The 11,544-nt window shown below is 40.4% G+C and overlaps 1 pseudogene; it reads right to left on the bottom strand.

Annotated features, from left to right (window-relative positions):
- Window positions 1-9,941: 9,941 nt before the first annotated feature.
- Window positions 9,942-10,499, bottom strand: LOC131515366 (large ribosomal subunit protein eL29-like; annotated as a pseudogene).
- Window positions 10,500-11,544: the final 1,045 nt, after the last annotated feature.

Raw genomic sequence — 11,544 nt, 5'->3', positions numbered from 1 at the left:
TACACAAAGGAACATCAAGAGCTGCAAAACCACTGAGTGTAGCTGAGTGTAGCTCTAATGCCTTAAATGTTGATCACGTCTCTCAGTTAAGCTGAGACTGATCCAAGGGCGGGAGGCTTGGGGGGGGATTTTTAAAAAGAAATTCACAAACCCAAAATGGCATCACATAGGTTAAGGGCCCAAGTCAGTAAACTAAGACTTGCTACCTGAGTTAACTGCAGTTACAACCCTCCAGAAATGGAACTAAAGACCAGTCAACATAGGAAATTCCTGGTCAGTACAGGAAATTTACTGATAGATCCCTTCCATTTCCCCTAAGAGGATGACCTTGCCTAAAACAGTGGATTCTTTGCTAATAATTTCCTTTTTTCCACTCCCTCTCTGCCTTTAACAACACTTTCTTTTCTGTAGACCTTTGGAACTCCCCTTTACTTGCTAGGTAGGATGCTGTCTGATTCATACACTGATTAATAAGGTCAATTAGATCTTTAAAATTAAGTTGGTTGAATTTTTGTTATTTAACAATAGTTCTGTGAAAATAAACAAAGATTAACAAATAAGAACAAGAAAATGCCACTTATACTGATGTTGCTATACTGAGGGAGTCAGCCAAGGAGAGACTCAAAGGCAAGCAGAGGAGGGGAATAGCTTTCTAGTGGAATAAAGGGAAGCTAGCAGGTGTGCCCTGATTGGAGGCTGTTGGCTTAGGGAAGCTGTAGACAGGCTAACAACATAAGGCATTGTGTGTGATTTGTTAGGGATACATAGTTGATTCCCTTTTGTTAGTCCTAAGTTGGGGGTAGGGACAAAAATGAGAGAAGCTGTCATTAATTAGGTCCTGACCATTTGGGGCTGATTGTTAAAGTTGTCGTTTCGTATTCTGGGATGTTACTCAAGATGGCAATCAGGTTTCCTGCCAGTCCGACTTATAGAAGGCTGTCTTTCTGGATTGGCTGGAGGCAGGCCTCATTCTATTGTGCTTGGCAAGTATTTGATTTTTTACAAATTGAAGGTATGTGGCAATCCTGCATTGAAGAAATCTTTGGGCACTATTCTTCCAATGGCGTTTGTTCACCTTATGACTCTGGGTCATGTTTTGGTAATTCTCACAATATTTCAAACTCTTTCACTATGACTATATTTGTTATGATGATCTGTGAACAGTGATCTTTGATGTTGCTGTTGTGATTATTTGAAGGCACCACGAACCGCACCCCATATAAGACATTTAATCTATGAATGTGTGTTCGGACTGCTCCACCAACTGCTGTTCTCATCGTGCCTCCCTATTTCCCGAGACATAACAATATTGAAATTAGGACAATTAATAACCGTACAGTGGCCCCTGAGTGTTCAAGTATAAGGAAAAGTCACATCTCTCACTTGAAGGCAAAAGCTGGAAATAATGAAACTTAATGAGGGACGCCTGTCCCAAATGCCGAGACAGGAAAAAGTTTAGGCTTCTTGCGTGAAACAGTTAGCCAAGTTGTGAATGCAAAGGTAAGGTTTTGAAGGAAATTAGAAGGGCTACTCCAATGAATACATGAATAATAAGTAAAACAGTCCTATTGCTGATATAGAGAAATTTTAGGGGTCTGGATAGAAGATCAAACCAGCCACATCATTATCCAGAGCCTAATCCAGAGCAAGGCCCTGACTCTCTTCAATTTTGCGAAGGCTGAGAGAGGTTAGAAAGCTGCAGAAGAAAAGTTTGAAGCTAGCAGAGGTTGGTTCATGAAGTTTAAGGAAGGAAGCCATCTTCATAACATCAAAGTGCAAGGCAAAGCAGCAGGTGCTGATGTAGAAGCTGCAGCAAATTATCCAGAAGATGTAACTAAGGTCATTAATGAAGGTGACTGCACAAAACAACAGATTTTCAGTGTAGACAAGACAGCCTTCTATTGGAAAAAGATGCCATCTAAGACTTACATAGCTGGAGAGAAGTCAACACCTGCCTTCAAAGCTTCAAAGGACCAGCTGACTCTCCTGTTAGGGGCTAATGCAGCTGGTGACTTTAAGTTGAAGCAGTGGCCATTGATCATTCCAGAAATTCTAGGCCCTTAAGAATTATACTAAATCTACTCTGTGGGTGCTCTATAAATGAAAACAACAAAACCTAGATGATAACACATCTATTTACATCATGGTTTACTGAATATTTTAAGCCCACTGTTGAGACTTCTCAGAAAAAAAAATTCTTTTCAAAATATTACTGCTTATTGACAATGCTCCTGGTCACCCAAGAGCTCTGATGGAGACGGACAATGAGATGAATGTTGTTTCCGTGCCTGCTAGCACAGCATCCATTCTCCAGCCCATGGATCAGGGAGTAATTTCAACTTTCAAGTCTTATTATTTAAGAAATACATCTTGTAAGGCTAGAACTGCCATAGAGAGTGATTGCTCTAATGGATCTGGGCAAAGTCAATTGAAGAGTTTCTAGAAAGGATTCACCCTTCTAGATGACATTCAGAACATTGGTGACTCACGGGAAGAGGTCAAAATATCAACATGAGCAGGAGTTTGGAAGAAGTTGATTCCCACCCTCGTGGATGACTTTGAGGGGTTCAGGACTTCCTTCAGTGGGGGAAGTAACTGCAGATGGGGTGGAAACAGCCAGAGAACTAGAATTAGAAGTGGAGCCTGAGGATGTGACTGAACTGCTGCCATCTCGTGATCAGACTTGAACAGATGAGGAGCTGCTTGTTACAGATGAGCAAAGAAAGTGGTTTCCTGAGATGGAAGCTTCTCCTGGTGACAATGCTGTGAAGATTGTTGAAATGACAACAGAGGATTTAGAATATTACATAACTTGGTTGATAAAGCAGTGGCAGGTTTGAGGAGACTGACTCCAATTTTAAAAGGAGTTCGACTGTGAGTAAAATGCTATCAAATAGTGTCACCTGCTACAGAGAAATTGCTCATGAAAGAAAGGGTCAGAGTGGCAAACTTCACTGCCGTGTTATTTCAGAAGTTGTATGTGCCACTCCCCCTTCAGCACCCACCACCCTGATCCGTCAGCAGCCTTCAACATGGAGACAAGACGCTCCACCAGCAAAAAGATGATGACTCACTGAAAGCTGAAATGATGTTTATTTTTTGGTTTAGTTTATTTTAAAGTATTTTTAATTAAAGTATGTATATATGTGTATATATAAAAATATATATATTTAGACATAATGCTATTGAACACTTAATAGACCATAGTGTAACCATAACTTATCTATGCACTGGGCAACCACAGAATGAGTTTTACTTGCTTTATTGCTACATTTGTTTTATTGCAGTGCTACAAAACCAAACCTGCAGTATCTTCAAAGTATGCCTGTTCTGCACATAGGACATTGGTCTCCTGGGTAGGTTGCTGCTGGTCACGGGTCAGAACTCTATTTTTATATATGGTCTGGCCATTGTCTGTTTGTATATTCAGTCTCTCAAGTTGGATACTTTAGGGTTTTGTGGGTTTTCCTGATGTTATCCATCCCTTCATTTTTTTTTTCCATTCATCTTTTGGGAATGTGGGCTTGTAGCCTCAGTCCACTTCACTGGTGACTTATGAGTCCCCCTTTTCTTTCTTTTTCTTTCTTCCTGAGCACTGAGGAGCACCTTCTGAGTTCTAAGTATTCTATAACCCCTCAGCTAGATAATGAGTAAACTTCTGGGGGAGAAGATGCTGGTCCTCTGAGTAAAGCCCAAACTTTGAGCTGCATTGCTGCTCACTGGGTGAAAGCTATGACCTGTATCACTGCAGAGATGCCAAGCCTTCTGGGGAGGCATTAAGGGCTAAAGGTCACAGTTCTCCCCTGGACCTCATGTGAAAGGACAATTGAGCGCTTTCTGCAGGAGCTTCCAAGTCTCCAGACAGAGGGGAGTCCTGCGGATTCTTGTTAGAGGCACGTGGCTGCAGGCCCGGGTTCCTCTGCTGATGGAGGGAAGTGGAAACTCAGCCTGGTATCCTTTGTTGCCAAAGCTAACATCCTACAAGTCCTGCAGGTCCCAAGCAACTGAGCAAGGTCATCTCTTTTTTTGGCAAGCACTTAAAAAGGCTCCACAGCAGCAGTTCCTAGACATCATGCTGAGCTTTTGCGGGAATACCCTCTGCTCTCACCATCTGCCTGCTGCTGCTTTGGCCTCAGAGTTGGCCTACCAATTCATATCTTCCAGATGCAGAGATGTCCTTCCTTCAGGTTTCTTGACCAGCTTCTTGATGATGGTCCATAATCTTTTAGCCATCTCTCTGCTCTGCAGGTGGCTCAACCCTATTTCTTTATCCCATTTTCATTTGCTCTTTGAAACTCTCTTGATGTGGTCCCAGGATCTCTAGTGAGCTGTGAGCACTTAATTAAATTTTCTAAGTGAAGCCCATGTGTTGAGCCATTTTTTCACTTTTTCTCTGAATTGCTTATTTGCTGCACTTAAATTCATTACTAATGGAAAAATTCAACAGGTAAATCCATCACAAATTAAATTAATTCAGGAAGCTAAAATGGCCATAAACACTGAATGTAAAATATTTTAGCATTTAAAAACTCCATAGCAAAGATTTATCATTTACAATAAACACAGATATTATTAAAATAAACAATACACCTGGAAAGTAGGACTTTTTCAGTTTTGACTTCAGACATGTTGAGTATGTTTGGGCATGTGTATTTTTTTTTCTCAACTTCTCTTGAAGTTACTTATGGCCAGGTGATGGAACCCTGGACCATAGGAAATAAATGGAAATGTGTGTAAAATGTCTGGTGTGAGTCCTTAAAGGTGGAGTGCATCCTCTGTTATTCTAATTTCCTTCTTGTTGGCTGGAATGTGAACACTATGGCTGCAGCTAAAGCAGCCTCATGAATAAGGCAGAAGCCTTAAGGATAGTGAAAGAAGCAGCAAATTAGAAAAAGCGTGAGCTCTGATGGCTCCTAGTCCTGGACCACCTGTCAGACCCTTAGGTGAGAGTAAAATAAACAGGTGTCCGGTTTAAAGTACTGTTATTTTTGTTATTGTTTTCTAAACCTTGGCAACCAAACCCAATTCTAATTGATACATACACCAAAATAATCAAAGAGCAAAGAATAATGTTGCATTGTTCTTTAAAGGATGGGAAGAACATTTATGCCACACACGACTTCTCTATATTTTATCATTCTAAATCGACCCAAAAGCTTACTTCTTGGAGTTGCCACCATGCTCACAGTCTTTAATGAGTTAGAACTGCTTATATACACAAGATAAAAGAGAGGTCATTATATCCAGCCACTGATGTTTGTCTTCATGTAATCAGCAAGAATAAAATAACGTCATGTCAAGTGTGGAAGCGGTGATGACATCATCATATCAGGAAAGCTTCAGGTTAGAAATAATGAGTTTTCTTAAAAAGGAAAAAAAAGAATAATCAAACAAAAAAATAGAACAGGATTAACATAAAATATTTGGATGGTAAAAGCCAGGCTTCATAATCTCAATTTCAAATACCTTCAGGGACGAGCAAATTATATAAATGCTTTATATATATTTAAGACTACTGGACAGGCAGGAACTCATACTCAAAACCTGAGAATCCATGCCTGGCCTGAACACACTCACCTTTTTCTTTTTTTTTTTTTTTTTTTTTTTTTTTTTTAACATTTTTTATTTATTTTTGGGACAGAGAGAGACAGAGCATGAACGGGGGAGGGGCAGAGAGAGAGGGAGACACAGAATCGGAAACAGGCTCCAGGCTCCGAGCCATCAGCCCAGAGCCTGACGCGGGGCTCGAACTCACGGACCGCGAGATCGTGACCTGGCTGAAGCCGGACGCTTAACCGACTGCGCCACCCAGGCGCCCCCACACTCACCTTTTTCTGAAACATGCTTCTGACCAAATAAAACACACTGGTGAGCTGGTCTGATGTTTGGGCTACAAGTTGGTGCCTCTGGTAAATTTTGATCAACATTTGCTTTGGATTATAGTAGATTCCATTGTTGGGACCAGACATGCTCAGGCGGCAAAGGGGTTTATAATCAAGGGAAGGAAGGCAAGATGGGTGAACACAATTTCTGTCTGCATGTTGACTTTTAGACACTGGAATGCCTCATTAGGATCAGGAGTTATAATCTGGGAGGGTTACTTTTGAACTGGGTATGAGGTATGGGGGCTAAGGGAATGATCCAGATCAGACACCAAAACCCAAGTACTATATAGAAAGGAAGGAGGTACACAGCCAAGCTGGGATCCAGAGATACCTAATTTTCAAAACTAGAGTTTCAAATCCAAACAGTAAACCATCAGTCTTTTTCTTCCTTTCCAGGTTCATTGAGCTATAATTGACATATAATATTGTGTATGTTCAAGGTGCACAGTGTACAGAACCATCAGTCTTTTGAAGCATATATGACAAAAAGTAACCTGTAATATGTACCACAGTCAGGGTTAAGTTCAGAAAGGAAAATATGCAGGAAACAGACTGATAGGCTGATAGTCATTCTTCCCATCTACCCACCCAAAAATACAAGGCTCAAAAATAATTACATAAAATCATGGGGTGCTTGGGTGGCTCAGTTGGTTGAGTGACTGACTCTTCATATCAGCTCAGGTCACGATCTCTTGGCTGTGAGATGGAGTCCCACGTTAGGCTTTGTGCTGAGGGTGGAACCTGCTTGGAATTCTCTCTCTCCCTCTTTCTCTGCAACCCCCCCACTCATGCATGCATGTGCACACTCTCACTCTCTCTCTCTCAAAATAAGTAAATGAACTTAAAAGAATAGTTAACAAATAATAATTAACAAAAGACTTACTAACAAAGTCTTGAGTTAATGACCTACTTGGTCCAAATCCCCTTTAATTTAAATAAGTGTATGGTCTTAGAAATTATTAGGAATATATCTGCTCCCTTCAGTCTCTAGTTTGGTTATTGACAAATATACAACAGTATTTCATAGACTATGGTTAAGATAGGCTACATGGTCCAACACCCCACATGAAAAAGCCGACAATTCAGAAAATTAAAACACATTTTCCTATAACATTTTTTTTCCAGGCATAGCACTGTACTTGAATTAATTACCTTGCTAGGAAAAAAAATAGATAATTTCATTTGATATCACAAAAGAACTAGAATATTAGAAGATACTATGAGGGGCGCCTGGGTGGCTCAGTTGGTTGAGCGTCCGACTTCAGCTCAGATCATGATCTCACACTCTGTGAATTCGAGCCCTGCGTCAGGCTCTGTGCTGACAGCTCGGAGCCTGGAGCCCACTTCTGATTCTGTGCCTCCCCCTCTCTCTGCCCCTCCCCTGCTCATGCTCTGTCTCTCTCTGTCTCAAAAATAAATAAAAACATTTTTAAAAATTAAAAAAAGGAAGATACTATGAGAACATGCACTGAAAAGAAGAGCTAGGAGTGAATCACAAATCTTAGAGTTTATCCTTATACTCCTCACTTGGGCAGCATCTTTACTTGAATGAAGGCAAGCAGCACGTATGAAAACTTGCCAAAAAAGCTCAATATATAGGAATCATCACATTGACATCTAAAAGGAGGAAAGCATGGTTCAATAGCATTAACCCAATTTCTCACATCTACATTGTGGGACAGATGGAGAAACAAGTTGACATATAAAAGGTCACTGATTTTGATATTCCTAGGACAGAAATGTTTCCAACTGGGAGTAAATCCACAAGTCACTGAAGTGTGAAGGGCTAATCCACTTTATTGCCTTCATCAAATATTTAGAAATGGTACAATGTTCATTGGAAGGAACTAAAAGGATAAGAAAGGAATTTTTAGGTTCTATGGTTTAAATATGCACAAGCTAGATACTGTATTAAAACACTGGCTTTTTTTCCCCTATGAAAACAAGAACCTTCTTAGTGGCAGAGTCAATGGGACTGTGTATCCAAAAAATATTATAAGTTTTGCATATGTCTTTATAGTGGTAACACTAAAATCCCACTTAAATATTTTATAGGATGGAAGAAGCCTGATGGTCACAGGCCAGTCACTTGGTCTGCTGGTCCAGTGACTGATTTTTTACAATAAGGATTTAGGGTTAAAGATTTACATTAAAGATTCAGTGGCTGGCCTAAAACAGAATACCAGTGAGGCTCCCCGCATGCATTGATTCCTCTCCCCAGACTGTTTCAGAGATAGGGATTTTAAAGAGTCCACCGAATTGTATGTGGCTATTTTTAGAATAATTAAAGGATAAAGCCTTTAGTATGTGAAGTCAACCACTAGAATAAGAGTTACCCTGGGATCCATCCCAAATACAATGAAATAATACACTCAACAAAAGCTTAAAATTAAGAAACTTGTTTCTAACATTCTTAAAATTCTGCACAACAAAGTAATGAAACTCAAAGAATCCAGCCAGCATAAAATTGGTTCAATAGGATACAAAAGTTTATGATACAAAACAGTAGTCCTCACAAATTAATACAGCTTTCCTCCACAGGTACTATAGTTCTTTTTCAGAACAGTGGATGTCCTTTTAAGATTTTACTGATAAAGGGAAAAATAACTACACAAGACAAGACTGTTGAAAGATAATCTATATTCTCAAAAGAAACTAAAAGGTATTGTAAACAAGTTATAACACATAAGCTACACTTACTTTTCTCCTCAGTCCAAGTTATGGTTTCCACCAGCTGTTGCAATCCCTAAGCAATGGGAAAAGAATCAGAATTGCTGCTTTGTTTTTGTTTTTATTAGTTAAGGTGGGAAAAAAATAGGCTGATGTTGAAAGCACTCTAAATTTGAAATAATAATGCCTAAGTTAGAGTCACAGTTGGGCCACCTTTGTCTGTGCAACCTTGGACAATTGAGTTTATTTTGTCTTAGTTCCTTTTCAATAGGCTGAGGAATTTAAATAGATTAACTCTAAATGCTTTTCAACATCTGACATTTACTATGGCTATGTGCAGCTGTTTTTCCCATTAGGAATTCTAAGCTTTTGTTGTCATTTTCTCCTTACACCTATTGGAAGGACCATTGCTTTCACCTCTGGGATCCTTTCTATGAGGTCCCCAGATCTAGGAGTAATCAGAGTCCTTTGCTGGTGATCAGTTCGGAAATGGGCATGTGACTCAAGTTGGGAACATTAAAATCAAGAGTTCTGGGAAAGTTTATACTTGTTTTCCTGAGAAAACTTCTGCTCTCTTTCTCTGGATCTGGTTGGGTGCAGAATGTCAAATCTGATCTCCCTATTACTCTAGAAGTGACACCAATATTTTGAGAAAAGCTGAGTCAAAGGACTTCCGGGAAAAATGGACCCAGAACCTAGGATAAAGTTAGCACTGAAGTTGACCCTACTCTGCACTTAAAGTTACATGAGCCAACACATTTCCTACTGGAGCTAGCCAGTTGGAATTGGTGCTCTCTGGTTCCTACTGACAGACATTTGAAATTTTCATTTCATTGTACTTGAAATATTCATTCATGCTAGTCTTTCCTCTGTACTCATGCAGCACACTGTGGAGGAAGTATTAAGAATGACTCACCAGCAGTGTCCAGTTGGTCTAGAATCTCAGCAGTGGAAAGAACCTAAGCTGTGAGGTTGTAATGCAGAGAAACTACATTTCATTCATCTTTGTGTCCTTACAAGTTAACAAGGGAGTAGGCAATTAATACATGTGTCATGAATGAATAAGAAAAGATAATATTGGCAGCTTACATTTGTTGGGTGCTTAGTACTTGCCAAAACACACAAAGCAATTGTTTCTTTTAGATGTTCACATCCCAATCAGATGCCATGCCACCATGATTATTCCCACTAATCAAATAAAGTGAAAAATTAAGTTACTTGCCCAGGAGCACTCATAGGATTTCAATCAACTTGCCTGATTTCAGAGCCTAAGTTCTTATTTATTTATTTATTTATTTATTATTTATTTATTTATTTTCTGCTCCAGGTTTATTTGTACAAATAGCACAGGAGGGCACCAGCCTCATGCAGAAAGAAGCCCAAGGGTCACTGCAGTCCATCTGTCCTCACATCAACTAACAGAGACCTCTGGACTGGAGCCCTTGTGGGAACCTGGAAACCTTTAGGAGCCAGGGCTGGAGTGGCAGCTGCAGCGTGGGTTTTAGTTTGAACCTTGCACTTGGCCTTTGGTGGACAGAGCCTGAGCTACAGCCTGGGCTTTAGTTTGAGCCTTGCTCTTGGCCTTTGGCTGACAGAGCCTGAGACCCTTGGCAATGTGGGTACAAGCAGGTTTCCCGAGCTTGGGGTGAGCAATATAAGCAAGTTGATTGAGCTGGTGGCTGCTGCCTTTTGGGATCTTGGACTTAACCCCATTGGGATTGACAAAGGCTTCTATATCCTCGGCACATGCACTTGTGGCTTTGGTGTTGTTGGTCTGCCTCTTCTTCAGGCCCTTCTTGTGCTTCTTGGCAAAGTGTGTATCCCTCAAGAACTTGGGGTCCACCCCCTTAACAGATTCCTGTCTTTGTGATTGGGGTTTCTTGATGCTGTTTCTGTGCATTTTCATGATCAATGGTGTGTGGTGTGGTTCTTGGCCTTGGCCATGTCTGCACCAAAGCCTGTGTCTTCTGAGTGCCTAGGACCAAACAAGTCCCTGTTTTTGACCTCAACTACTTTAGATGTTTTCTAGTTCAGGTCCACTACAAGTTTGCAAACTGTTTGCACCATTTAATTCAGATGATTTTGCTTTAATAGGAAGTCTTTCCCAGTGAAGAAAGCATTCATACTACCCAAATAACAGTGGGTCTTCCTCAAGAAATAGGTTGCCATCTTCTCACCAACAAAGCCATGTTTGGGACAGTGTGCTAGTTCATTTCATTACCAGAAAGGAAACTCTGTTCTCTATGTGATAATCACATATATAGAGAGTTTCTATAATGGTGTACAGCATTTTTTTCTAGCTATTCCTTTCAAGCTGCTACTCAGCTCATAAAGAACTAATTGGGGGCTCCCCCCTCTCTCTGATGTTGCTTCCCCTTATCCCTCACTTCACTTCCCCAAACACTCCTTACTGCTTCCCCTCCTTTGCTTACTTTTCCCAGGGTCCAGGTCCACCCTAGGTGAGTCTCACTGGGTTCCCAAAGTTCTGAGCATTGCTCTTGGCTCCAAAGCCATGTCCTTACTACACTTTGAGGGAGGAGGCCTGAAGTCTTTCAGATTCCTTAGAGGGGAGCATCTGCAGAAAAAATAAATAAAAACCACATCAAAACCATCTCTTTTAGCCAATATTGGTAACTTCCTATGGAATAGCTTCAGGTGTTATTTTGTTAATTAAGAACATCTTGTTCTTCCCCAAAGGAAAAAGAAGGAAAGAGAAGATGAGAAAGAATAAAAATTCTACCCTACAAAAGGTACACCCTCTGGTTGTGCTCATTTTTTCTCACATGTTGAGGAATATGGAAAATGATATCCTTATTGAATGTGTTTGGGACCCACTGGTCTTGATCATGCACCCATCTGTCAGACACTAATGGGAAATTGATCTTTCATGCACACGGCATGTACAGGGTAAGAGGAGAACATAATGGATCTTTTTTTAAAAATGAAGCAAAGATATTGCCTTCCTCACTCTTTTGGGTTTCTGACTCTG

This window comes from Neofelis nebulosa, chromosome 6, assembly GCF_028018385.1.
Source record: "Neofelis nebulosa isolate mNeoNeb1 chromosome 6, mNeoNeb1.pri, whole genome shotgun sequence".
Classification (NCBI taxonomy): Eukaryota; Metazoa; Chordata; class Mammalia; order Carnivora; family Felidae; genus Neofelis; species Neofelis nebulosa.
The sequence above is the reverse complement of the archived record's forward strand: the minus strand, read 5'-3'. Positions and strand labels throughout refer to the sequence as shown.